Below are 26,761 nucleotides of genomic sequence, written 5' to 3'. Positions count from 1 at the left end.
CTGGCACTCTGCCTGGGGCTGCCAGGCCAAGTTCAGCCACTTGGTCACTTGACTTCTGCCTCCGATCTTCAGCATCTTGGACTATCCTCCTCTGCACATATCAGCCTGGTTTTCTCTCTTTTGAAGAGAGAAAAGAAGAAGAAGAAGAAGAAGAAGAAGAAGAAGAAGAAGAAGAAGAAGAAGAAGAAGAAGAAGAAGAAGAAGAAGAAGAAGAAGAAGAAGAAGAAGAAGAAGAAGAAGAAGAAGAAGAAGAAGAAGAAGAAGAAGAAGAAGAATTAAAAATGCCTCCATCCTGGAAAAGCTAGGTTGAATTCATAAGCTGGCCAGGGAAGCATACATGCCTGCTGTTAGGCTTGTAAGGGTGAGCAAACCCCACCTTTGCTAAGGCTACAAGCCCGTTTAAGGGGAAAAAAGAAAAGAAACAAACCTGTCCCTAATGAGGCCCCTCACACTGCTTCCTTACCTTAGTCCCATACTGCTCCTTGACCATGGCTTTTCTATGGTCAAACATGGCATCTGAAAAGATCACCAATTCCCATTAGCATTGCCTGGAAATTTAAATGTACAAAAAGCCAGTTTGGTGTAGTGGTGAAGGCACCAGGCTAGAAAGCAGGAGATGGTGAGTTCTAGTCCCATCTTAGACATAAAGCCAGCTGGGTGACTTTGGGCCAGTTGTTCTCTCTCAGCCCAAATCACCTCACAGGGTTGTTGTTGTGGGGAAAATAGGAGGAGGAAAGAATATTAGGTATGTTCGCCGCCTTTAGTTATTTATAAAAATAAGAAAGGCGCGATTTAAAAAAATCTAAAAAAAAAAATCTAAAAAAAAATCTTTAAAAAATGGAAACCAGCCAATAAACAAGCAATCACGGTAAATGTGTTATATGAACTCTCTCATAGATCTGTTGTGTGAATTTTCTCACAGGCTTGATTCACACAGATTTGTATACCCTAATATGTTGGGTAGGATTGGGTTGGAATTATTATGTGAAATCATCAGGGTTTATAAAACATGGGTTATGATCAAATTATGGTTAAAGCAACATTGCTTACCATGACAAGTGAACCCAGTCCCATAGTGACTGGCTAATGCACTCCGTAAGTTGACAAGCAAGACGAAAGGCCAATAAAACTCTTTCACTCTAGTTGCCAAAGAGTCTGTATTTCATCTTACCTGTCTAAGGAACAGATGCTGCTGTTGCTTTGCAACTTAACACTTGGTATCATTTGTTCAGTTCTGTCAGTCTATTTCCATTTTTTAATTATGTTTAAACTGCTTGACAAGGCAGTTGTGATAAGACCCTCATCTCAATCAAACAACAATCAAGGTGTGCTTGCAAACTTCCTTCCTATAAAGTTGACCCGGTCAGCTCATCAAGGCTGGAGAAATACTTTCTTCCTTTAACTCTGTTATAAAAGCTTCATTTGAAAGGACAAAACCCTCCATCATTGTGGCTGCTAGCCTTGCAGCCAGCACATTGAAACTTTACAAGTAATTGCACAGCATTGTAGATAAACAATGACCAATGGAAGCTTTCTGTTGGATGGCTTAAAGAGGTATTTTACATGGTTGACTAGGATGTTTCTTCTTCACAACCAATAAAAGGCATTTAAAAGTCTCCGTATCACTGTGCCATGAATTTATCCATTTGATTGATGGTTTAACACACAGCAAGAAAAACACCAGGTCAGAGTTAATTACTGCCTGTATGTAATGGTGGAAACAGCAACTTGGCTCAAGTTTTTATCTATTAAAATATCATGGAGGGCTTACAGCATTTTAAAAAGATGTTCCAGTTCAGGTTATAGAAAATATCAATAAGGCAGTATAGAGAAAGAATTAAGGTTTAGTTTGTAGTTTAGTTTATTATTATTGATTAGCCATTAGGCCATATCAGGAGAAAGAATTAAGGTGTTGGCTTAGGCCTTGGAGACTGAGATTCAGTTTGCTATCCAACTACAAATTCTCTCTTAGCCCAATCTTCCTCGCTAGGTTGTTGTGGAGATAAAATTAGGGGAGATCCCATGTTAGCCAAACTGAGTTCCCAGAGAAAGGGAAATTTATATTTCAGTGCAATTCAGTGGCAATGTTTGAAAGGATTCTAGGAATTGTATATCCCTCAAAGATGTTGAGGGAGCCAGAGATTCTACATCTAATGAAATACTTGAGATTATTCCGTGCAAAAGGAACCGTATTACTTTTTTGGTTTTGAAGGCGACACTGGCTGATACTTCAAGGCTGCATATTTACACTCAGGTTCTTACACCTGATTTGTTCTTGTTTTTGTCTTTTTTTAATAGTAATTCTATTAAAAATTACAATTACAAAGATAAAAACTAATGCTAACTAAAAAAAAAAGGAAAGAATAAAAAATTAGGAAGGGCAGAATAGAAAAAAAGGAAGAGAAAAATAGAACAGAAAGAAAAAATAAGAATATAGCAAAGGAAAAGAAAAGAAATATATAAAGAAATGACTTCCCCCTCCATCACAACAAGTATAAATAATTTGAGTAACTTATCACCTTCTCTTATAATACAACAAATTATCTCTTCTTCCCATATCCCATCTCTTAAAGCTTTGTCATTTCAATCCTGATCAGCATAAGTCCATTAAGGGTTACCAGAGATACCAACGTATCTATTTTAACCTTGATCAAATAAATCAACTCCATTGAGTAAGATGGGTGGTGATTAAATGTGAAATATAAATAAATAAAAATATTCCTTCCTTTTACTTTTAACAATCCCTTCAAAAAATGTCCTAGAACTTGATTTCTTTTCATTTTTTCTTTGTCCCTTCTCACAAAATTCTTCAAAGCTTTAACAAGCCTCTTTTGTAAATCCAATATAGGAAAATTATCCAGGTCACTCTCTTGGTTTGTTATTTGTATATCCCTTTTAATTATTAAGACACCAGCCGGTTTCTTCTGTATGCCCAGTGTAGCATCTTTTTCCATATCATTCTTGTAGCCTGTCATTTTTAAATCCACTTTCAGATCAGTCTTAGTCTTGTCAGGTAAAACTTGAGACAGACTCTCTGAAAATTAACTTCTGGGTTCATTGTTCAAAAATATCATTCAATATGTCCAATGTTAAAATATTTTGCTTTATTCTGCATTAGTAAGTCAAATTTAAGTGTTCGTCTCCTTTAATTGTAATCTTTAGTTCCTTCTGGTTCCCTCTAGTATTCAATTTTCAAAGTACATCCTATCATGTTTTTTTAAGAGAATTCAAACCAAAAGCATTTTCCCATGGGAAGGATTCTTATAATTAATTCCACAATCTTATCTCAAATCCATCTGGACTAGTCTGTTTGTAACTTTCCAAAATCAAAGTTCTAATCATCCCTTTGCTGCTTATTCCAAAAAAAAAAAAAAAGTCCTTAAACTTGTATTTCAAACTTCTTTCGCTAAGGATTGAAGGAAACTCACCCAGTGCTGCAAAACTTGTTGATCCAAAAGTTCCTAATAGCCGAAAAGCAGTTAAGAAGCAATTTCTGAAAGTGATTAGAAAAGGAAGTATGCGAACACAGTGTCCTTTCAAAGGTGTTGACTGCAGTTTGAGCAAGATGGCTATTCTCTCATCTTCCAGAGCTCTAAACTAGCCAGAGACCACTATCTTGTGGTCTATTTGTGAGGAGCAACTGTCAGAAGCACTCCACTTTTACTGGAGCCATCTTCAGTTCTCCATTTCTTCCCCTTGTTCTTGTTTTTGACATAAAGAAGCTTAACTGTTGGACAACATACTATAAGTAACATGAGTGATCACATTATTTAGAGAAATCAAGCTAAAGTAATCAGAACAAGTTAGGTTCAAGGTAGAAGTGAGGGAAACTTAATTAAGATGAGATTGTCTCTGCCCAGATTAGAAATGTTGGAAGGCTGATGTGTCAGACATTCCTCAGAATACTACAGACATAGTTAGTGCCTTAAAGCAAAGTTTTAATATGGGCTGCTTTTTTTTTTTTTTTTTTTGCAGAGCACCTGGGCAGACAGATTTTCTTCATTTGCTTTCCCAGCTTTCAGTAACACTCTGTTTCACTTCCTTTTCATTTCCACAGCTTTGTAAATTAGCAGACTTTTGCATAATGTAAATGGTGTCATGGGCACTGATAATTATGTTGGGAAAGGATATGCATATTTTATGCTATAAGCAGAATTGACAACCAAGCTTAATAAAATATCATTGTGAAAATCAATAAAAATTAAGGGAGTTTTTAACTGACAGAATTGATAGATCAAGAGTAAATTTAATAGTCCTTCCTTGGATTCCTTTCTTTTTTCCCAGGGGCTGAATCACATGGCCTGTCATTCCTTTTTAACCAAATTTAACCTACATTGTCCTTGATTCACTTGCTATGCCACACAATAATAAATATCTATATTTCTCACACTATACATATTGCCAGCAAATCATTAATTGGCTTCCTAGCTACTTCCTGCTATAGCATTTGTGATCTGCACATGCAATCCAGATGTCCAATTACTTCATTTCAACTTTCTCACTTTTTTAAAGCTATTGAATACCTCCACATTATGTTATGTTACCGCAAATCACCAAAAACGGATGCATGTTGACATTTATATACAAATACTGACAATCCTAGGAGAATTTCAGGAATGTCTGAAAAGAGGAAAACTCCCTTTCACCACACAGTCTATATAGCTGCATTTATGTGCCTGTTAACTTTCGCAAGATTTGCCTTTGATTGTCAGTATTTACAAGCATGCCTTGATAGTCACTACATTAACATGCCTTCTACTACATGTATACATTGGATTACTTCCCTAATGAATAGTCTCAAATTAGCTCAGAGCACAAACTACATTTGCTGTGTAGGTAAATTGGCTCTGATGGGAGGCAGTAATTTATTTGTAGCAACTCCTGAGCCTCCTAAATGAGTAGGAATGCTACTTAAGTTTTTTTGCAGCATCAAAGCCTAATGCCAGACTGAATGGGATTATAAGAACTGAAGTCCAGGTTATCTGAAGACCTACAGTTTTGGGAAGGCTGCAGTTGCTGACATACATTCTCCCTAGCAGAGTTCAATCACCTGGGCACCTAAGGTTACCATCAAATGAACTTGATTCTTCAGGAGAATAGCTCCCCTTTTAACATTTCTTAAAAACAGCAAAGTCCTAAAGAGTTCTGTACCTGAATCAAAACTCAGCACAGAGCTGCTAGTGATCAAAATCGAGGGAGAAGCACAATCAACAGCAGTGTAGTTTGCTCAAAGGGACACTCGCAGAGAGAGGGTGGGAAACACGCTGCATTTGGGCACAAGCTTTGGCAGACTAGCTCAGACAAACTCTAGGCCAGTGTTATCCAAACTTGGCCACTTTAAGATGAGTGGACTTCAACTCCCAGAATTCTGGGAGTTGGTCCACTCATCTTAAAGTAGCCAAGTTTGGACAACACTGCTCTAGGCCTACCCTTGAAGAATCCATGACAAGGTCAGGAGTCTGATGGTAATGGAGCTCCTTTCAAATCCTTTTAAATACTGTTGATTTCAGTGATGAATTAAGCTAGGGAGTCAGGCTACAAAATTCTGTTCACTCACCTGGAAATAAGCCCATTGAATTCAATCAAACTTTCTTTTGAATAGGCATCTACAGGGTTGCTGAGTAAATCTCTCTGATTGGAATCAGTGGGATCCCAAAAAGCTTAATCTCAGGCCTCACTGCAAGAAAGGAGGTGTATGAATAAATGATAAAAATGACACATTCTCTTTATGGACATTGATTATACGGGAATGACAGCAGAGTGATCTTCGGCAATATAAATGTTCTAGCCTTATTGTTTAATTTTAGGTGAAAAGCATATGCGTGGAATTTGAAATTCATGGATTTCAGTAAGTCCTGTCTGTTATTTGAGAAACGCCATGGATAACCAGAGGAAACACCCTTTAGGGCTGGATACATCAGACCTTTTCTGGGTTTTCTCTTCTTTTGCTGTTTGACCCTTTTTCTAAAGCATAATGTGGAAATATGGGTTATAGAGTTGCTTCTGATGGAAACCAGAACACCCTTGGTTTTCTTAAAAAATTACTGCTGGGATGTGGCCTTAGTAACAGAAGTATAATGTTTCCTGAAATGGAATTGTTTCATGCTGTTCTCTTGTCTTTTGCGGATTCATTTCCACAGAGTCCAAGATACACATTCATCCTGTAACTCACCCATGGCTTTGCCTTTTATTCTAGAGTGAAAGTACTGGGATCAATCTATTTAAAATGTTCATGTGGCAGTAATTAATTTAGCCTAGTTCTGGGCTACTGCACTGAAATATTCATGTTGTCAGAATTATTAAGAAAAAGCGAGTCAACTTACTACAGCGCAGCCTCACGGAAGAGCAATAAGGGAGGGAACTATAATTATGAAAACATTCACACCCCACACTTTAAAATATATGAAAGGTGGTTTTCATTCATCAGGCTAAACCATAATGTGAACTGTTTGTCTGGGGCTTACAGTAATGTGAGAACCCAGCTGTTGTGCCTTGTATTACATATGAACCAGGTCATTATGGTTTTTCAACAAACATTAGTTAAAAATGTTCTGGTTTAGTGTTTATATATATAAATAATATCCCCTCTCACCCCTATGGATGGTATGTGTCTTCCTCAGTCTCGGGTCCTCTACCAGAGGCCTGGGAGTTTGAGGGTTTGTGCAGTATCTGAGCTGTTCCTAGCACTGCACTCTTCTGGACAAAGAGCTCTGATGTTGTTCCTGGGATCTGTTGGAGCCATTCTCCCAGCTTAAGAGTCACAGCCCCAAGTGCTCCTACCACCACTGGGATCACTTTGGCCTTTACTTTCCACATCCTCTCTAGTTCCTCCTTCAGGCCCTGGTACTTCTCCAGCTTCTCATACTCCTTCTTCCTGATGTTGCTGTCACTTGGCACCGCTACATTTATCACCACCACTGTTTTCTGGTCTTTGTCTACTACCACGATGTCTGGTTGATTGGCCAGTACCTGCCTGTCCATCTGGATCTGGAAGTCCCACAGGATCTTAGCCCTGTTATTATCCATGACCTTCTGTGGAATCTCCCATCTGGACTTGGGAGGGTCTAGCCAATACACTGTGCAGATGTTCCTCTACACAATGCCAGCTATTTGATTGTGCCGTTCAGTGTATGCTGTTCCTGCCTGCATCTTATACCCTGTCAGTATGTGTTGGACTGTTTCTGGGGTCACCTGCCTAGTCTGCACCTTGGGTCCTGTCTAGTGTGGTAGACCCCTGCTTCTATGGATCTGGTGCTTAGTGCCTGTTCTTGTGCTGCTATGACCAGTGCCTCAGTGCTGTCTTTTAGTCCAGTCCTTTCCAGCCACTGGTAGGATTTCCCAATGTCAGCCACCTCAGCTGTCAATGGTACATCCCATGCAGGGTCTTGTCTTGCCATGGCAGTTCCTCCGCTTGAACTTCCTCCCATGCCTTCTGCTGCCTTGGGTATTCTCTCAGCAGCTCATCTTTGGGTGCCATCTTACTGATGTACTCCTGAATGCTCTGGGTTTCATCCAGGACAGTGGCTTTGACACTCACCAGACCCTGCTTGCCTTCTTTCCAGCTGGTGTACAGTCTCTGGGTGTTGGACTTGGGGGGAAACCTGCATACATTGTGTGGAATCTTCTCCCCCCTGAGGTGAGGTTGGCCTTTCCACTGTTGAGCTTCCAGAGATCCCTCAAGACTTGGTTGTGCCAGCAGGCCTGGGGACCCCAGGGGACAGGTGATCTAGTGAGGTGGCTCCATGTCCTCCTTTGGCCAGCTCACTATACAAGCAGGGCATCTGATTCCTTCCCAGAGTTTTTCAAAATTTTCTTTAACCCCTTTAGAGAGAGTCCCAGAGGTAGTTTGCTGATCATCTGTGTTTGAAGGCAAAAATCTTTCAGAACTTTAACAGGTTTATTTTGTATATCCAATAATTAGAGTTTATTCTTTTGCTTATTGCTTGTAATGAAGTCCTTCAAAACCTTAACAGAGCTCTTTTGTATATCCGTAAGAAAAAATTATCCAAATTAGTTTCCTGGTTTGATACCCTTGAAGAGTATCCAGAAACTTCAGCTGGTGCAAAATGCAGCAGTTATGTGTGCTTCTGGTAGAACACGTCACACTTCTGCTTCACGAGCAACACTGGTTACCAGTTTGTTTCTGGGTCCAATTCAAGGTGCTGGTGTTGACCTTTAAAGCCCTTCATGGCGTGAGTCCAGGTTACTTGAGGGACAGCCTCTCCTCGATTTTATCTGCCCATCCCACCAGATCCAGCAGAGAGGGCATGTTACGGGTTCTGACGTCTAGGGAGCTACATTTGACAGGCTCTAGGCAGTGGGCCTTTTCTGCTGTGCTGCCTGCACTGTGGAATCTTCTCCCCCCTGAGGTGAGGTTGGCCTTTCCACTGTTGAGCTTCCAGAGATCCCTCAAGACTTGGTTGTGCCAGCAGGCCTGGGGACCCCAGGGGACCGGTGATCTAGTGAGGTGGCTCTGTTATTTTTAACATCGCTTTGCTCATTATTTTTTGTTTTAGTTTGGTTTTTTATATTTTTATATGTTTTTAATGTATGTATTGATTGTTTTTAACCCTGTTATACGCTGCCAAGAGTCTCTTGGAAAAAGTGAGATGGGCAGCTAATAAATTGTGTAAATAAACAAATAAATATATGCATGTGTTCTTTAGGGAATAAGTCATCCATCAGCTCCATTTGTGTTACATTTAAGTCCCCCTTCCAAATAATTTCATAGACATCCATTGCAATTTGTTCTTATTTTGTAACTTCATTACAACATGTTTTGTCCATCTTGTCAAGCTATTGATCCATTTTATTAAGAAACTTAATAGAGAGATATTCAAAAGTTTGCAATATAGACTTCTGCTCCATATTTTTTATCTGCTCCATATTCTTTATCCTCTAGCTCTGTCTAGTGTCCAATGTTCAATGTCTCCTTATCATGAAAAAAGCCAAAACAGTCACCATTTTCTCATGAGAAAATATCTTCTAATTAATTCAAAGGTATAATTCCAAGCCCTTCTGGCCCCTTAATCCATTGTTAACTTTCCAAAATCCATACTAAGCATAGTCTGAAAAATCATAGATTTTCCAAAACTTTTAAAATCAAATTTACACCATCATCCTCTGAAGAGGAGGAAACTCACCCAATGAATACAGTAAAGCCTTGCTGGTCCGAAGGGTCTTAATCTCTCCAGTAAACAGAAAAAAAATAATAATCCAAAAAAGTGATTAAGAAATGAGGCTGGGTCAAGCTTAAGGTCCGTAAAAGGCTGCTTTGTGAGTGTGAGCTTGATGTAATCATGGCTCCCAGCCACTCTACTCATAAGCCAGCTGCAAAATGGCAATTTCCATGTCCTACTCATGAGTAGCGGCTGTCTGGAGTCACATGGATAATCTAAATGATTTCCCCTTCTTCCAGAGAAATTTCACCGGTTCAGATCCAGCATCCAGCTGCGATTCCCCTTGCAAACGCTGTCCTGCCAATGAGCAGGACGTCAGCTTGCCATGATGCTCACAGGAAGTGGTCCACTTCCCTGGGCTTTTGAGCTTCTTGTAGATTCCAACTGTTTCAGAGACTCAGAAGAATGATGTTAGCTCTCTTCCTTTCCTGATCCTTTGCATCTTCTACCTCAGAATTTGAAATGAGTTTTCTCTATCTGCCCCAGAGAGGCAGAGGCTGGGGTTTGACTCCCTGTGTCTGTGACAAAGGAAGCCATGTCTCACTTGTGAAGGTTGAGGATATCTGCATTGTGTCTGAGAGGATGGGTATTTTGAGTCTGAGTGAATAGCTTGTACAAGCTACAGAGACAACAGTGGGTGCCTCTACCAAGAAGGCTTCCAGGCTCCCGCCCTTCTTTTTATATCGGGGGGTTGGGGATCCTCAGTAGACTGTTTTAGGATGAATGCATAGGGTGGGCTAATTTTGGTTTGAAGAGATGATCCTAGAAAGGAGGGCTAAGCCTGACAGGGTTTGAAAGGTTAAAACCAGAGGGGACCTGGGTCAGGCGTATGCTCACCAAGAACATAAGTCTTTTATGCTTTTTGTCTAAGGAATATAAATTGAGATGTAATCTCTTTTATAGCTTTTTAACTTATGGCTTTGATCAAAGTGAAGAAAATGATTTACTTTCAACATTTGCCTTTTGTTATACATGGCAATGCCTGGTGGGTAGAAGCAGAAACTCAAGGATTGATAATATGTTCCAGAACCTTTTTGTGACTGTTTTTAGTTCAAATTTGATGTGAGCTAGCATTACTTAGGGCTGCTTCAGCTACTACATTTTTTCCCCCTGATGTTCTGTGTATAGGACACAATTGTTTAAAATCCTGCACATTTATTTTCTTTGGAAGTTCATAGTTTTGGCCACTGAAGATCTAAACAAACATTTACACCACACACTGTTCATGACCGTTGTACACCCAGGGACAAGATCTCTTGAGTGGGAAACCATGGCCACAGTGGCGGATTTTCAAATGAATGATCACCTGTGATGCCTTAGTTTATTTTCTTTCTAGAGAAGGGAATGGGGAAGGAGCCATTAAGTTGAAATCAGTGCAACCTAACAATACTTTCCTTTGGCTTGGCAATGTCTGATTTAATTTTCCCACCTAATCTTCCCATCTAGAAAAGATGGACAAAAGATAGACTTCAGGATCTATGAGTAGACTCCTGAATAATTTGCAGGATTTATGATTCGTTGTTTAACAAACAAAGACACTCTACTTCATACAGCAAAAGATTCCCAGCTTTTAGAATCTCACTGGTACAAACTTAGTTATATATTTATGCATTCATGTGAAAATAAATGGAACTGTATCGCTTATAGGATATAGGAGTAACAGTCTCTCCTCTGTGAGCTGTTTTATTTAACATCTGGTTCTACACTATGGGAGAAAAAAGAAATACATTTGTCCTAGAGGAAAATCCTTTCCAAAATTGGGCCTTCTTAGTTGTGACCACAGTTCAAGGGTGAACATTTAGTACAACCAGAGAAATGCTGCATAGATTTCCCACTACATTTCAATAAGTCTTTCTTTGTATCTTTTCCTTTTTTCTTTTGGAATTGCTTTTAATTGTGGCTTCTGCATTTATTCCTAAGATTGTTATATAGGATTTTTAGCACTAGAACTTTGCAAGGCGTGTCTGTGTCTACAACAGTATGCTTTGTTCAGGTATGCCTTTAAACCTGATTGCACACCAAATCAGTTTTAGAGGGTTCTCTGGCCTTTTAGAGTGGATTTCATTATGTATAGATATGGGAATTAGAATGTGTACACCGGCAATGCAAGTTTCTTGTGCATACCCCCTTTTATGGCTGCAAGCCTTGTGGTGATTCCATATGTTGATAAGTATTGAGTAAAGCTATGCAGGTGCTCCCAAGTGTGTCCAATCCATAGAGTCATAGAGTTGGAAGGGACCTGAGAGGCCATCAAATCCAACTCCCTGCACACTGCAGGATTTGCTACACTATCACCAACTGATGATTATCCAGCCTCTGTTTGAAAACCTCCAGGGGAAGAAACCACTCCATGTGATACCCTATCAAGAAGTTCTTCTTAATGTCTAATCTGTGTCTACATCCTTGAATTTCATCCCATTAATTCTAGTCTTACCCTCTGGAGCAAGTGAGAAAAAGTCTGAATCCTCTATAATGTGACAGTCCTTTAGATATTTGAAGACACCTATCACATCCCTCTCAACCTTCTCTTCTGCAAGCTAAGCATACCTAGATCTTTTAACCAATTCTCATAGGACTTGGTTTCCAGTTCTTCCACCATCTTGGTAGCCCTTCTCAAGACTTGCTCCAGTTTATGAATGTCTTTTTTAAACTGGGGTGTGCAGAACTGAACACAATACTCCAAGTGAGGACTAAATAAGGCAGAGTGGAGTAGGATAATTACTTCCCATAATTTGTACTCTATGCTCCTCTTGATGCTCCTCAATATGTCATTGGCCTTCTTTTCAGCTGCATTACACTGTTGGGACACGTTGAGCTTGTGATTGACTAGTATACCCAAGTTCTTATATGTACTGCTCTTGAGACAGATTTCCCCCATTCTGTACATGTTTCTTTTGTTTCTTTTACTTAGATGCATGACTTCACATTTCTCCCTGTTAAATTTATTCTATTTGTTTCTTTCTGCTGTTCTAGCCTACGTCTTTTTGTATTTATTCCTTATTATGCACAGATACTTCACCTTCCTGGTGCACACACATGTGGAGACAGCTGGGAAAAGCTTCATCTGACCAAGAGTGGAACAAGACAGGGCTGCTTTGACAATTTGAAAAGAAAAGCTTCAAACATGCCTCCACATGTTCCAAAGCCCCTCTTTTGAAGGAATTGCAAAGACCCCGTACTGAGTAAAATTAAATTTTAACAGCTCTAATCAGGTACTTGCATCTCAAAATTTGCAAGGACATGTTTACACTGCTTTGTAACAAGAAACACAAGGCCTTAATGTTCCCTGTGGAGTTCTTTCCCCTCTAGAAGAATACATTTGTCAAGGAGTTTGAATGTCAGCTTATGGAAAGGCATAGAATTTGGTCAACTTTAGTCTTCAACTATGGGCTCCCCTCCCCCCAAAAAAAGAAGTGGGCAGCTAAACTGTTGCTACTGGGTTAGGCTGGCAGGACAAGGATGCCATTCAATTTGCAGATATTCTGTCTCTAAGAAGCTTGTCTGCATTCCTTCTGTATGTTGGCATGTACTTGGGTTGCCCCAGAGAATTGCTACAGGATAGGCCATGGGAACATAGGCCTGCTCAAGTCCTTCTCTTTCTAAAAGATGTGGTCTGTATTATTCAAAACGGGGGGGGGGGGGGAGCCTTTAATTTATAATACATTCCTGAAATTCTAGAGGGGAAAAATTTCAGCAGATGTTTCTTTAAAAAAAAATTTCACCTGGTCTCTTTTGTCTTGTCTTTTAAAAGAAGGGGAAAAATAGAAGCAGCCATGTATCACAACACACTGTATCAGTACTTTAAGCATGTTACATGGTTTTTGTTATTGTCAGAATTGGTCTTAATTTAGAAAAAAAGACCTTGTCTGTGGTTATGCACAAGCAAGTTGTGCCCAGTTATAAAAGCCTAACTTATGAAGAATTCACATGTGCAATACAGAGTCCAATGGAGTTGGGTGGCTAATAAATTTGAAATAATAATAATAATAATAATAATAATAATAATAATAATATCTGGATATTTAGCCAGGATATTGCAATGGAGTTTGGACTGGACAAATGTGCCACCCTTACCATCAACAGGGGAAAAATAGTGAAAACTGAAGGGATCAAGATGCCCTATAGAAATAACATCAACAGTCTGGATGAAGAAGATCATTACAAATACCTGTAATGTACCTTGTAAAGAAGATCATTACAAATTCTACTGAAAAAGGAAGTGGTTGAAGACATTTTGATACTTCCATTACAGTCTATGGCCCAATCAGTTATCAAACTGAACCTTAAACCTCATTTGAGTTGAATCTTGTTGTTTTTAAATCTCAAATCTGAATTAAGCTTTCTACCTTTGAATCTCAAATCCAAAAGGGATTTGGATCATTCACATCCCCTTTTGTGTAAGATAGAAGTGAACCTCCATTATTAGAAACAACAATGAGCTTTGATTTGGAAATGCATCTTCTGAAAATTACAACCTCCCCAATTTTTGTTGAGATTTTCTACGTGCAGAGGGACATGCAGGCAAATGTTTGCCTTTCCTGTTTAAAAAGAAACAGCAGCACTATGTGATGGCTTTCAACGGATTTAAAAAAAAAAATCAGGAAAAAACTTTCAAAGGCAAGATGATAAAACTACGTATTTTAAACTGTATTTCTCTGGCCAAAGATAAACCAGACTCAACTCACAGAACAGAAGCCTGCCAGGACAGGAAAAAGGTTAGTTAAACAAGATGATGAACAATCCGTCTCCTAGACAAATATAGAGATGTATGGGATTTATTGGGGATGCAAGAAACTCATCTTTCAGATTATCCATCTCTTTGCATTACACAACATTGCATGCTTTGCCTGTGCATGCACACACACACACACACACACACACGGGCACAGACCAGGAGAGAACAAAATAGAATTATGTTGAAGATCAAGCATGCGCTCTTTGCCCTCTGCTGGATGAAACCAGATCTGCTCACATGGTTTGGATCCTTTCGCATTTCCTCAAATGGTCCTGCCCAGTGGAAACTATACGTGGAATGTTTGTCCCGTCTGACTGCACCTGGCTTATAAAAACACTTTGCTAAATGATTTTTTCAGAGTTCTATCGGGCAACAAATCTGTTTATAGTTTAAGTTTAAAAGCTGCCCAACTCAGCAATGACTCTGGGTGGCATACAAGTTAAAAAAACCATATGGCTCTGTACTTGCACACACACACACACAACCATAACAGGGTGAACAAACAGACCATACAATCTGGGTGGACACACCTCCAGCCTAGCTCACAGCTCGGGAGAAAGGCCAGGTATGAGAAAGGCTCTGGGAATGTTGGAAGATATGTAAATGTTTTTAAGGGAGAAAAACAGTGTTGAATCTCATGAAAAGGTATCCGGGTAGATGGAAATCATCTTGACTGAGCAGCAATTATTCCATTCAGGTTTTCTTTATTTGATTGCTTTTTATAAACGTTTTTATTCTGGTGAAAAGCTGTTTGGCTACCTTCTACTGATGACTGTCCTTGCTGCGCTGTTATATGAAACAGTAGAATGTAAAATGGCCATGTGGGAATAATGATTCAAAACTACATTCAAATGCTATTGATTTAAATAAACAGTCAGATAAATCTTAATTTGGAGTCCATTTGCAGGAAATAAGTACAGACTTCTGAAAGTCTGACAAAGAAAACAGTTCCACAGATAAACAAACACACTCCTTCCTGCACTTAGCTTCAACTACAGTCTATAAAACAACTAATGAAGTTAACTCTTCAGTCTGAAATTGTGTGAGTTTGTCTGATGAAGTAAGTGGACATACAAATGGGAAGGAAATGCATAAGAGAAATGCAATTTATTCTCACAGAATTGCTTTGAAATAGTCCAATCTCAAGAAAAGGGAATTTTAATCTCCATTCTCCTGGTATTTACACATTATTCTGTATTCCTTTTGCATATGACAATGCAGATGTCATAATCAGTTGCAGCATCTTTACGTGCCTACTTAGAAATCCTAATGAGTTTGATGGGATTTTCTAAGAAATGTATATGGGTCACTTTCAATCATTCAATAGTCCTTGTAAATGGATTCATGGTTTTTCATTTTACTTTTGCTTTCCTGTTCACGTGGGGCATCCAGCACAAAGGGGTGGGATAGAAGTTCTCTAAAAAATAAAATAACGCTAAATAATTATTACTAAATGATATTAAAGAAGACTTATACTATCAACTAGATCTAGTTAAAAAGAAGATCATTCTTTCCTTCAGCCACTTACCAGGTCAATTCTGTTTCCTCTTTCAAAAGAGTTTTTTCATGCTATCCTCTGTTGTACTTTTTCTTTAATCTCACCTTGGTACTTTTCTTTATTCTCACTTTGGTACTTTTCTTTATCCCATTTAAGAGAAGATCCTTTTAATGTAAAAATGAAATAGGAAATTAGCAAGTTCCCAAGCAAAGCCCCAGTGCTCAACATCGCAGACCTGTGGTGGGATGCCACTAAGTTCAGATTGAATGGGAGAGAATTAAATGAAAGTTTTATGACTGGCCACATTTGCTATGGAAACTACTTTGCAAACAAGCAAGGCTATCTGGCAGCCATTTTGTGCATGCGACGCTCAAAGGCTTCCCTCCAGAAGGCTGCCTCCTATTGAACCAAAGCGTTTTGATAAAATGAGCAGGGTTTGCATTAATATTGCAATCTGATTGGAAAAGCAAGGAAGACTGGTCCTGCCCCCGTGAAGCCCAATTATGTTTGCCATTTAGAAAATACAAAAAGAGAAATATTTATGTCAGGGGCATAGCCCTAGGAAAGACAAATCTGCTTGTTTTCATTTTCCAATCCCCAATAAAAGCCCCTGAAACATGAACATAGCGAATAGCTCTGGAACGTTTTAGAGAGGAGAATATGGCATTCTTCTGTATGATTGTTATTAGGTGGTGAGAAAAGAGAGAACTTTCTGATAAATGATCACTAAGTAGGCTAGAGCAATGAATTTTGAGAATGTGGCTATTTACTAGCATGAGGAACATATGGCTCCCGCCGTACAAAACACTCTGTGACTCAGCAGATTAATGCTGGCAATACATCATGTGCCACCAGCATTAGAGAGTTAAATATGAATATTCTTGTAACTTCTGGTACATCATGTGCTTGGTTATTCCCCTCTCCTCCCTCCCATCCTTTTTTCTGGTAGTTTATTTTTAGCTCTTGATGATGTACAAAGTTCAACTTTTGGTTAAAACAGCAACAGTTTTATTTTCAATCTGTTTCCTGATCACTCCTATAAGGAATTCACCTTTTTTACATAAACTTTATATTACGGTGATATTTTCATTGTGCCATCTATGTTTCCTAGAGTCTTTTTCTGCTCACTTATTGCCAGATTCACTACTATATATGTAAAATGTGGATTTTTTTTTCTCATGCATTTCACTGTGCACTTGCTTACACTGAACTACATTTGTCATTTTAAATCCTGTTCATCCAGTCTGGAGATTTTTTTTTTAAACTTTCCTTAATATTTAGTTACTATAAACAAACCTAGCCACTTTAATAGCCACTCTTAATTCTTGGTTATTTACAAGCAAATTAAGAAAAACTCTTTAAACAATTAAATACTGAGCCTTGAGGTATTCCATTTTGCATATCTATGCAATATGAAAATTGTCCATTTATCTAGACGCATCTATGAGGGGAATTTAAAAAGTCAAGATGGGTCTAGCACTCTTGCATCCTTTGCACTTGTAACTGATTGCAAAATAAGTACAAATGTTCAGTTGCACAAATTCCTGCAAGTGGCAGTGAGCGACCAAAGAATCCAGTACTGATTTCATGGCCTGTGGAAATAGCTCCTGGAGTAACTACTCCCCACCCCCCACCCCAATAACATAGAAGTACGCAAAACAGTAATAAAAAGCATTTTTAAAAACAGCAAGAAAGTACAACCACAAGAAAACCTTTGTTGGCAGAAGCAGGGGGAAAAACCTGATCCATACATCTAGGACAGAAGCAGCAATACACAGTTGGCAGAACCCATCTGACTTTCATAATTTGAATTTCTCTTTTGTGTAGTGCAGGACTCAAACATTTAAAAAGCAAGTCTAGCATTCTTTCAAAAGATTGTTAAATGTATGTATATGAAGGGATCACTGAAGACCTAGCAAATGCTTCAACAAAGCACTGGTCAGAAACTGTGCAGGCAGATGCCTCTGTAAAAGTCAATTATCTGGTCTTCCCTGCCATCCAAGCCAAAATGGAGATGTTGGACACCGCCCAAGCAACCTTAAGGTGGCCAGTAGAATTTGGAAGATCCCACCCCTGGCCGCATCAGCAACAACATAAGGAAACATACCAGATGTGTCCATGGCCAAAACCGTGGTAGGAGAAGAGACAAAATACTACTTTAAAACTGGCGGCTAAATACAACTTTAAGCTAACGCAGGGTGAGCTGGGGATGAGACACAAGCAATGTCATCTTTGTGCCGTGCAAATAGAAGGGTGTGAAGATGTGCACCTCCACTTGTGCCAAGGCAGGTTTTTCTTCTCGTCTGAAAAAGAAGTGTCTTCATTATTTATTTACCCAGGCCTATAGGCTGTTTCTGTAGTCAACAGACTCTCAGCAGCTTTCATGCCCAATTACAGTAAAAAGATTAAAACAATAAGCAAACACTGAATAACAGCAATGCTCTCAGCTTATACGGTGCCAAGGAACAACAAACCAAATCCATGTCATAAGAAAAACCCTACTGCAGGAGCACACTGGTGCCATTATTTCCCAGAGATCTGTTGGAGCAGGAAGGTCTTAATGAGGGTGGGCATCAGTTACATGTTGGGGGGTAGCTGTTCAAGGGGAGGAGGCAGCCACAAACAGCCCCTGGAATAAACAGTGTAATAAATCAGTCTTTGGCATTTCTTCTGTTCTTTCCCAAAGTCTACTTCAGATTGAAAGCTTCTTAGATCACCCAAGAAGAAAGCTAAATACTTTAAATAGCCTGATACATTTTTTTTTCTTTAAATGGTCTTTTCTATGTATATTTAGAATTACATGTCAATTAGGTGTGCCTTATTTTTTCCTTTTTTTAGCTTTTAGTTTTGTTTTGTTGTTTAGTTACATTTTAAGGGTTGTTTCATTTTCTAGGGTTTGTCTCCCCCCATAGTTTTTTTCTTCACCCCCGCATAATTTATTATATAGATAATGATAATGATCAACCCCAATTAATCCAGTCGCTATATTTCTCACTATATACCTCTTTTTATATACTAGATTAAATTTCCTTATATACTTTTATAAAATAGTTACTATATAATTATACTGCTGTTTATCTACAATGTTACAAATAAATAATTTTTAAGAAATGTTTGTGTGTGTGTGTGTGCGTGCGTATAATACTTTATACCGCAAGAAGTCTGTAATATCACTTTCTGCTGTGTAAAGTATTTGCTGCTTATTGTCCTAACTATTTGTGAAAGAATGTAGACCTGGTCTTTTAAAGGAGAAGGAATGATTAAATTGTTAAGGAAATGCTTCTGAAAGATTATTCAGTCCTGGGAAAGAGAAAAGCAGGAGAAAGAAACTTATCTTGATTTTGCTTGGTATAAGATGAATACAGAAAAACTCGGACAGGCTTTCAAAATTCTTTGTATCATTTATTGTTTTATTATTATTCACTGATTGTTATTATAATCAATCAAGATTATATCTTTCTTCTGCTTCTTTACTCTTTTTAAAAAAATAATAAAATAATGATTAAAAAAGATTCTGCTACCCTACCCTGCAGCAATGAAGAACATTTCCAGAGTTTTTGCTGCTTCTGTTTCTTGACCTTGCCTACCTCACAGGGCTGACACTAATAAAATGTTATTTGTCCAGTGTACAGACTTAATAAGGTTTCTATATGTATGTCTTCCAAAAGGGTAATTGAGCTGCTGATAAATAGTTCTACAGATTCTGAAGCAGTCAAGTATTTACTCAGAGACATGATTTATTGCTACACGTAGAACATTCTACTCATGCATTTATTATAGTACTATGTGAATCTGTCCATATTTCATCCTAAGCAAAACTGGTATGATGGCTTTATGAACAATCCATGTAGAAATTGTCTTTCATGGCAAACAGTGTTTTGTTTCAGACAATCTTACAATGAATGAAGACCAGCGTCTGCAGTTCATGGCAAGAATCATCTTGGAACCCTTGCAAAATTCATAGCGGGCATATTGAGCTGCATATAAGTAGGAGAGTCCATATATCAGTAGTAGAGTACATCATTTACATATAGAAAAACTAAGGTACCTCCAGATGTTGAAGAGCCACTGCTATTCAAAATCAGCAACACAGAGTAAATTAAATGGCTGCTTCGATGTAAGGCAGAACACTGCTGTGTTTCCATGAAAGGAGAAATAGAAGAAATTCAGAAGAATTTTCTCAGAACTCACGGTTGTCCAATAAAGCTTAATAGTGAGAAATTCAAAACAGAAAAGTATGTTCTGTCTAATTATGCTTTGTGTTCACTAGGCCACATGGTTTTAAAGAGTATTTGTGTAAATCCTTTGATGATGCCACCGAAATTAGAGACAAAGTCCTAGTTCACAAATCTTGTTAAGCCATGGTTTGTTAAACTATGGCTAACTAAATATTTCTTTACTCACATTTGCATGCTACCTATTCATACAACTCTGGTGAGCTCAAATCAACAGCAGATGGCTGGGATTTCACTATATGCTAACTCTAAACTATGTTTTACACTACAAACCAGAATGGCTGGATCAACATATCATGTTAATCCAAACTCAATAAATCGCATTACTGGTTAGTGGAGACAATTTGTAGTGCAGCAGATATTGCTGAATAAGAACTCTCAACATCAGTCTCTATTAGCAATGGTTGCTAGTGATACAGGGACTTGTACTGTAGTTCAGCAACATCTGGACTACTAAAGGTTGCTTATCCCTGGCTTAATATTGCATGAACCCTATCAGGATGTGTTGATGAGGAACATCAACTACAGGAAAAGGCTACTGCCCTCATATCCTGCATATTAACCACTGCAGAGCACTATCAATATTCTTTCAAATAGGTTTTTGATCCTATGTAGAATGAAAATAGTCTGAGCTTTAACAGCTGAAACTTCATCTGGGGATTCTGTCAGTTCTGGTTTAATTAGGGTCTTCTGAGCCACACCATTTTGGACTACCTGGATCAATAAATCTGTTTTAAAGCCCCATGTCTCAAGACTGATTTTATTAATGTAACTAGTTTCCCCATCAAGTTATTATTAAAGGTCATTTCATCAGAAATTTATCATAGTGGAGAGACCAATCAGCTCTGCTTTGACAGTAACATTATTTTCCCATTACTGTGTATAATGCCACTAGCAAGAAAGAAATTTGTACATTTCATCCTGTTATCACAAATATCTACTGAGGAATAGACAGAGCTCCAAGAGTGTCTTTGATGGGGTATGCAATAGTTCCTTCCACCATGGCCACCACCATTTAAACAGGCAACACAGCAGTTTTCATGTAGCTTTGATAGAGATTTCTCAACAACATACAGTGCCATTCTGCAATCCCCAGATCTTGTTCTGTCACAGATTCAAAACAATAGGAAAGAATACAAATTCTTACTCAGAGAGATAACAAGATATGTATATATTAAGGCTGTGCATGCTTCAAAAATGATTTGGAAGAAGAGTTTTGGACTAAGCGAAAACACTGCCTTTCTCTGCTATTCATCAAAGCAATCCATCTTATTACAAGCTTACCCATGAGCCTCAAGAAACATATCACTGCTTTAACAGTTGTATGGAGACAATTCATTAAAGTTAATAAGATTCTTAAAGTAGCTCGCACAGAAGTCAGGAAGAAGAGGGACTGCTGCAATGAACAGCAGAGAGGTCTTCTGCTTATGTGAGGTTGGAAGCCCATCTTCAGAATCATTTTTGAAGCTCTAACACCTAGGATGGCAGTTACCAGTCTGAAGATGTGTCCTTCAGCAGCAGAAATAAATGCTACTAGTTTCATTTATTCATTAATTAGAATGATGAATGAAGCTATTTTACTCATAAGACAGTAATAATATTGTGTGCAAAAAGTTAACATCTATCATCAAATGGAGTAGCATATCTGGGATTCAGTTCCCCACAATTTACCTATCTATTACTTCAATTTGTGAACCACTTTTCTGTCCCTAAGATACTCAAGGCAGGTTGACAGACAAAAAATGTACAAAATATCCTAACACAGTGAAAATCCAGCATAGGTACATACATAGATAACCATTAGATACCTGTTATGCTCTTCCCTTTAGGGCAAGCAATGCCATACACAATAGAGAAAAAAAGTAAGGAATAGTAAGCAAAAGAGATAAAAGGAAAGGAAAGTTAAAACAGCCAATTCTGAATCATATCACACACACCAACATCATACACTATGCTTCTCCATACCTTTTTATCCTGGCAAACCACCCTTATTTCATTCTTTGTTCTTTAAACTTCTCAAGAACTCATCAACCCCATCACAGTGACTTTCTCAGTATCCCCTGTCTTCTCAATCGATTCATTCCTCTTTCACATATTTACTTTGTGATTTGATCCTCATTCATTCTCTCCATGTAACAAAACCATTTAAAGTATTTCTTTCATACTGATAATTCACTCTCACATTCAATCCACGTTCCTTCGGTACTCACTCATTCATGAGCCTCTAACTTCTTGTTTTATCACAGTCGCTTCTTAAGCAACCCACTCCTGTTGCATTTATTTTTTTAATTATAACTCTATAAGTTATAACTCTATAACTCATCTAATGATTCTAACGTGCCTGTATCTCATAAACTATTAAATATTCAATAAAGTCATAAAACCCAATCTGTCTAAATGGTTGCCTCTTCTCATCTTGCGTCCTCCATTCCAAAGGCTCCAGGGCTCTGCTGCCAATTTGCTAACAAGGGACTTGCTCACAAAATGTTGTATGGAACTCTATAAAATAGATCCCAATATAACTTTTATGAAATATGCATATAAAGTGTTGTGGGGAGGGGCTTTCCTGCTGTGTGAAGAAGGAAAGGTTGGCTTGGGATGGAAGTTGGAATTGCACCCCCTCCAAATCTTTCTCTCCCCTTCTCCCTCTCTCAACAACAGCCAAGTGGAAGTTGGTTTTCCTCAGCAGAGACATCTTCAGTCCTTTGTTAAGGCTGCTGAAGTCCAGTGTGTTGCAGCCCCATACTTTATTCTGGCCCTCCCAGGTGGCTAAGAGGTCACAGGTGGCAGGAGGAGGGGCAGTCTTCATGGGAATGGCATGGGCACGGGCACGGGCATGGGCACGGGCACTGCCACTGCCACTGCCACTGCCACTGCCACTGCCACTGCCACTGCCACTGCCACTGCCACTACACCTGGGGCTTTTGGCTTGCCTGCTCCTTGTTGTGGGAGCCAAACAGCTTAGCACCAAAACTGAGTTGCCCTCAGCTCTTTGCTGCAGCCTCTGGGAGTGAGGATGGGAGAAGGGGCAGAAAGGGACCTGATCTGGAGGCTGCAATGCAAACCAGAACTTGTAGGGTTTTCTGGAAGAGGAGTTGGGGTTTGTGCCACATAGGTACAGTACAGTTGACTTTCTTTCTCACGTTCATACATTCTTCAGTGATCTGCTAAAAAGCAAAATTCTGGTCTGCTCACTTTCTGCCTGTCAGAAAACCCCATGACCCTTCCCAAATTTTGATCTTGGTTAGATCTTGTAGTCTTTCAGTCAGTGTTTCTGACTGACACTCATAACTGAAATACACTACGGATGCACACACAGTGATAATATTTCCGTTGTTCCCTGTGATAAGAGGGATGTAAAATATGAGTGGACAACAAAACAAGATGTTCCTTTCTGAATTCCTCTTTGTAGACAAAACTTTGACAGAATTTGTCCATCCCCTCTTACTTTCTAAATGTTGTTTATTCTCTCAGAGTAAAGGTCAGGTACAAATAGTAACAATAACAACCACAAAGTTCTTGCACTTCTGGTACATATGTAGAAGAATGCAGAAGAAATGTCAGCAGATGTAATTTCCATAATGTTCAGATCAAATTGGGTGAGTTTGGAACCAGTATTTCCCAGATTTGGGAGAACCATGATGTCAGCAGAGCCCAGCTGGCTCCCATGGCTTTAAAAAGCATAGCAAAATATCTATCAATTTGGAAAACCAAGATGAAAAAAACCTAAGGTTTAAACCCTGGAAAAAGACATACTGTACATATAGACTTTAATTGCTGTGAAATGCTGTAGGCAGTTCTTCTGTTGCATATAGCTTCATTCTAGTCTGCAGCAACGTAACTACTATTGGATTATTACAATACACTCCACATGGGGCTGCCCTTGAAGACCACCCAGAAGCTATATCTGATTCAAAATGCAGTGGCGTGACCAGTAACGGGTGCCTCTTGGTGTGCCCATGTGTCACCACTGCTACTTGAGCTGCATTGGCTGCCAGTTGGCTTCCAAGTGCAGTTCAAGGTGCTGGTTATTACCTATAAAGCCCTGTATGGCATAGGGCCTGGATATCTGAGGGACCACTTATTTCCAATCGTTTCTGCCTACCCAGTACATTGTGGCAAAATGAGTGTACTTCCTGGTCCCCTATATTTAAACGTTGTCATCTTGTGGGGCTGAGGAAGTGTGCCTTCCTAGTTGCAGCCCCCACCCTCTGGAACAGCATCCCCTCAGAGATCAGGACAGCACCCTCTTTCCTGGGGTTCCTGAAAGCTCTGAAAACCTCCCAGGCCTGGGGCTGATATTTGTTATTTGTTTAATGACCCCTGTTTTATTTTGTGGATGTTGTTATTAGAGCATTTTAGTCTGGGCTGCCTGTTGATTTAATAAGTTTAGCTGTTTTTATGTCTTCTTAGTTTTGTGAACCACCCAGAGTCCACTGGAGTTGGTGGCCAATACATTTAAACAAACAAATAAATAAATAAACTGTGAGGCAAATTCTAAATAAGGAGTTCAGATTTGAAAAGCCTAGACATATAGCCATGACAGATGCAAATCCCATCAGTTGTTTGGTGAGTGGGCAGCCTTAGAATACTACTTAATAAATAAATAAAGCCTGCAAAATGACAAACTATATCTGTAGACACTTCCTTTTCTCTACATTAGGGATGTGCAGCTTTTCTTGACCCAAGGGCCATACTTGGCTTTTGAGTGGTGGGACAAACATTGCGTTCTAAAAAGTAGATACAGTAGAACAAAAATAACAACAAAGGCCCAAATTTGATCACATTCAAATGAATTCAAATACAGTTATTAAGATTGCTCCCTGCATTGCATCAAAAATGGCAACAACAATAATTCAGCAGCAACTTTAGATGAGTTCTGGAGGCCATATCCAAGGGTTTGGAAAGGTGCAAATTGTGCATCATTGCTATACCACTATTAAAAATGCAGACATCTTGGCCTCTTTTAATCTTGCCACTCAGTGCAAAAGTGGTAGAAAGAAATGCACACATGTGCTTCCCCTGTGTTTCCTTTTACTCTTACACCACTTTGTGAGATAGAAAGAGGAAGATCACCTCGTGATGGAAAATGGAACCCAGGTCTCCCTGTTCTAATATCACCACTTTACAACATATCAGTTGTTTCATTAGTATTTATGTTCATACGTAACTTCCCCCCCCCCCTCTCTCTTGATGCCAGCAGGTTTTGAGCAATTCAAAGTCTTAAAGAAATTGCAGGGGGTGGGGGAGAGTCCTAAAGGAGGGGGTGTGGGAAGAAAACCTTAGGATGCTCAGTGGTCAGAGAATGCTGAGAGCCTGTTGAAGGAAAAACCCAGAAAACAAGGAGGGGGGGATGAAATGACATATCCTTAGAGGAACACTGCACGCTGTGACATTTGTTGCAATTCTTATTTGTTTTATTCCAATACCATCCATTGGACTAGATTAATGGCATGCTGTTTTCTGTTCTACTAATCTTGACTGCCAATATGAGCAAGAGTGGGCAGGAAGAACAAAGATCTATATGGTCCCCATCAATTGAGTGATAAATCATCAAGAGAACAAATGCTAGGGTGGATACCAAAGCTGAGGTACCCCAAATGAGTCTTGACTCCTTTTCTTAACCACAAGACGGGACCACGGCATATTTATCTTTTCCCATGATGAAGATAAACACAAGAATGGCAATAAACTAAGACAGAATCTTATTTTGGTCCTGAAGCTGTAATTTTAAGTCCCCTGGGCAGTCAGCAGGCAAGCTGGCTGCTAGGAGTGTTATTTAAAATTCATAGTCTCGGCTTGGAACATTTATAGCATCTTGAGATCACCTTGATACAACTTTAAGCCGATAACGTTCTGCAAAATCTCCTTGCAATTAATTCTGTAGAGCTGGTTTTCATACATGTAACCAGATGGTATAACCTCCCCTCCCTCCCTGGATTCTCTGTCAGGTGTATAATTGTTGATAACTCTTTCTTGGCAATTAACAAACAGACTAACCTCAGGGATAAGCATAGATAATTATTAACAAGGAAAAACAACTATGTTGAGAGAAAAAAAATCACATTTTTGTAAACAGAAGGCTTACCAAATAATGCAACCTTCTGAGTTTCCAAGACTTTCCATCAGGAAAGATAATAAAACATCCAGAGAAAAGCAATGGGTGAAAATGTAGCTCACATTTGTAAATAAGCCATGTCTGACCCATGTTGGGAAGTCCTTGCAAAAAGAGATTCTCCCCAAATTTGCCAAGAAGAAGTAACTAGGAGTTGATCCCTCATTTTTGGAAATCCAGCTGCTAAAGCAAAACCAGATCCCACAGCTACAAGAGAGCTGTATGAAGTTTAAAAATAAAAGGTGTCAGAAGAGAACTGAACTAGCTAGGATGACTTAGTGATGAGAGGCTATGCAGCCCCAGAAGCAGGATCGTGCTGCTGAATGGCAGTGATGTTTCCCAAATCATACAGAGCTATATTGGGCAGGACAAGAAAAACAAAAGGGTTCTGCTGTGCTTGTTCTACATACCTAGCAACCCCTTTAAAATTAAAATTATGCATGGGTTGTAGTGTTAAAAACATGATGTCTGCAGCCAGGGGTAACCAATACAAGGATAGGTGTAGAGGCTGATGTGATATTTGCAGGACCCCTCTGAGTGGGTGGGCAGGAAATGTTCCTGGCTTGATAGAACGGTGGTGGAATCATCTTCTACCAAGCACTTTTTTATTATTATTAAATGACATGTTTTATGCAGTATTCAAAGACAGTATGTTTTTAGTGTTGCCTCTGCAGTCTATGCTTTCCTTTTCAACAGCCCAAAGACCAGACTGGATTTCTAAACATTCTAACACATGCTTCCCATTCACCTGCAGCTTCCTCAGAATGCAGCAGAACAATAGCTTCTGGTCTGCTCCTAGAATGGTGACTTGCTTTATTAACACAGTATTTGTTGGCTTTCAAACTCCAGGGCAGCGGAGGTGTTTCCTATAATTTTGATTTGTCCTTGAAATAGTGGCCAAGGGGCTGCTACCCCTTGAAATCTGAATACTTCCCATAATGAATGTGCTGGAATAAACATCGGCTTCTGGGCGGATTTACAAGGACACTTTGATATTTC

At 39.1% G+C, this 26,761-nt stretch overlaps 1 long non-coding RNA gene across 1 annotated transcript; it reads right to left on the bottom strand.

Moving 5' to 3' along the window:
* On the bottom strand, positions 1-25,947 carry LOC148216744 (uncharacterized). Its single transcript, XR_015794963.1, has 4 exons — positions 25,736-25,947; positions 15,443-15,576; positions 5,558-5,677; positions 1-117 (listed from the first exon to the last, which is right to left on the bottom strand). It is a non-coding gene; the product is annotated as an uncharacterized LOC148216744 (long non-coding RNA).
* Positions 25,948-26,761: the final 814 nt, after the last annotated feature.

This window comes from Python bivittatus, unplaced genomic scaffold (genome assembly GCF_059951505.1).
Source record: "Python bivittatus isolate LINGU-HERP-01145 unplaced genomic scaffold, Pbiv_v1 ctg000080_np1212, whole genome shotgun sequence".
NCBI lineage: Eukaryota > Metazoa > Chordata > Lepidosauria > Squamata > Pythonidae > Python > Python bivittatus.
The sequence above is the reverse complement of the archived record's forward strand: the minus strand, read 5'-3'. Positions and strand labels throughout refer to the sequence as shown.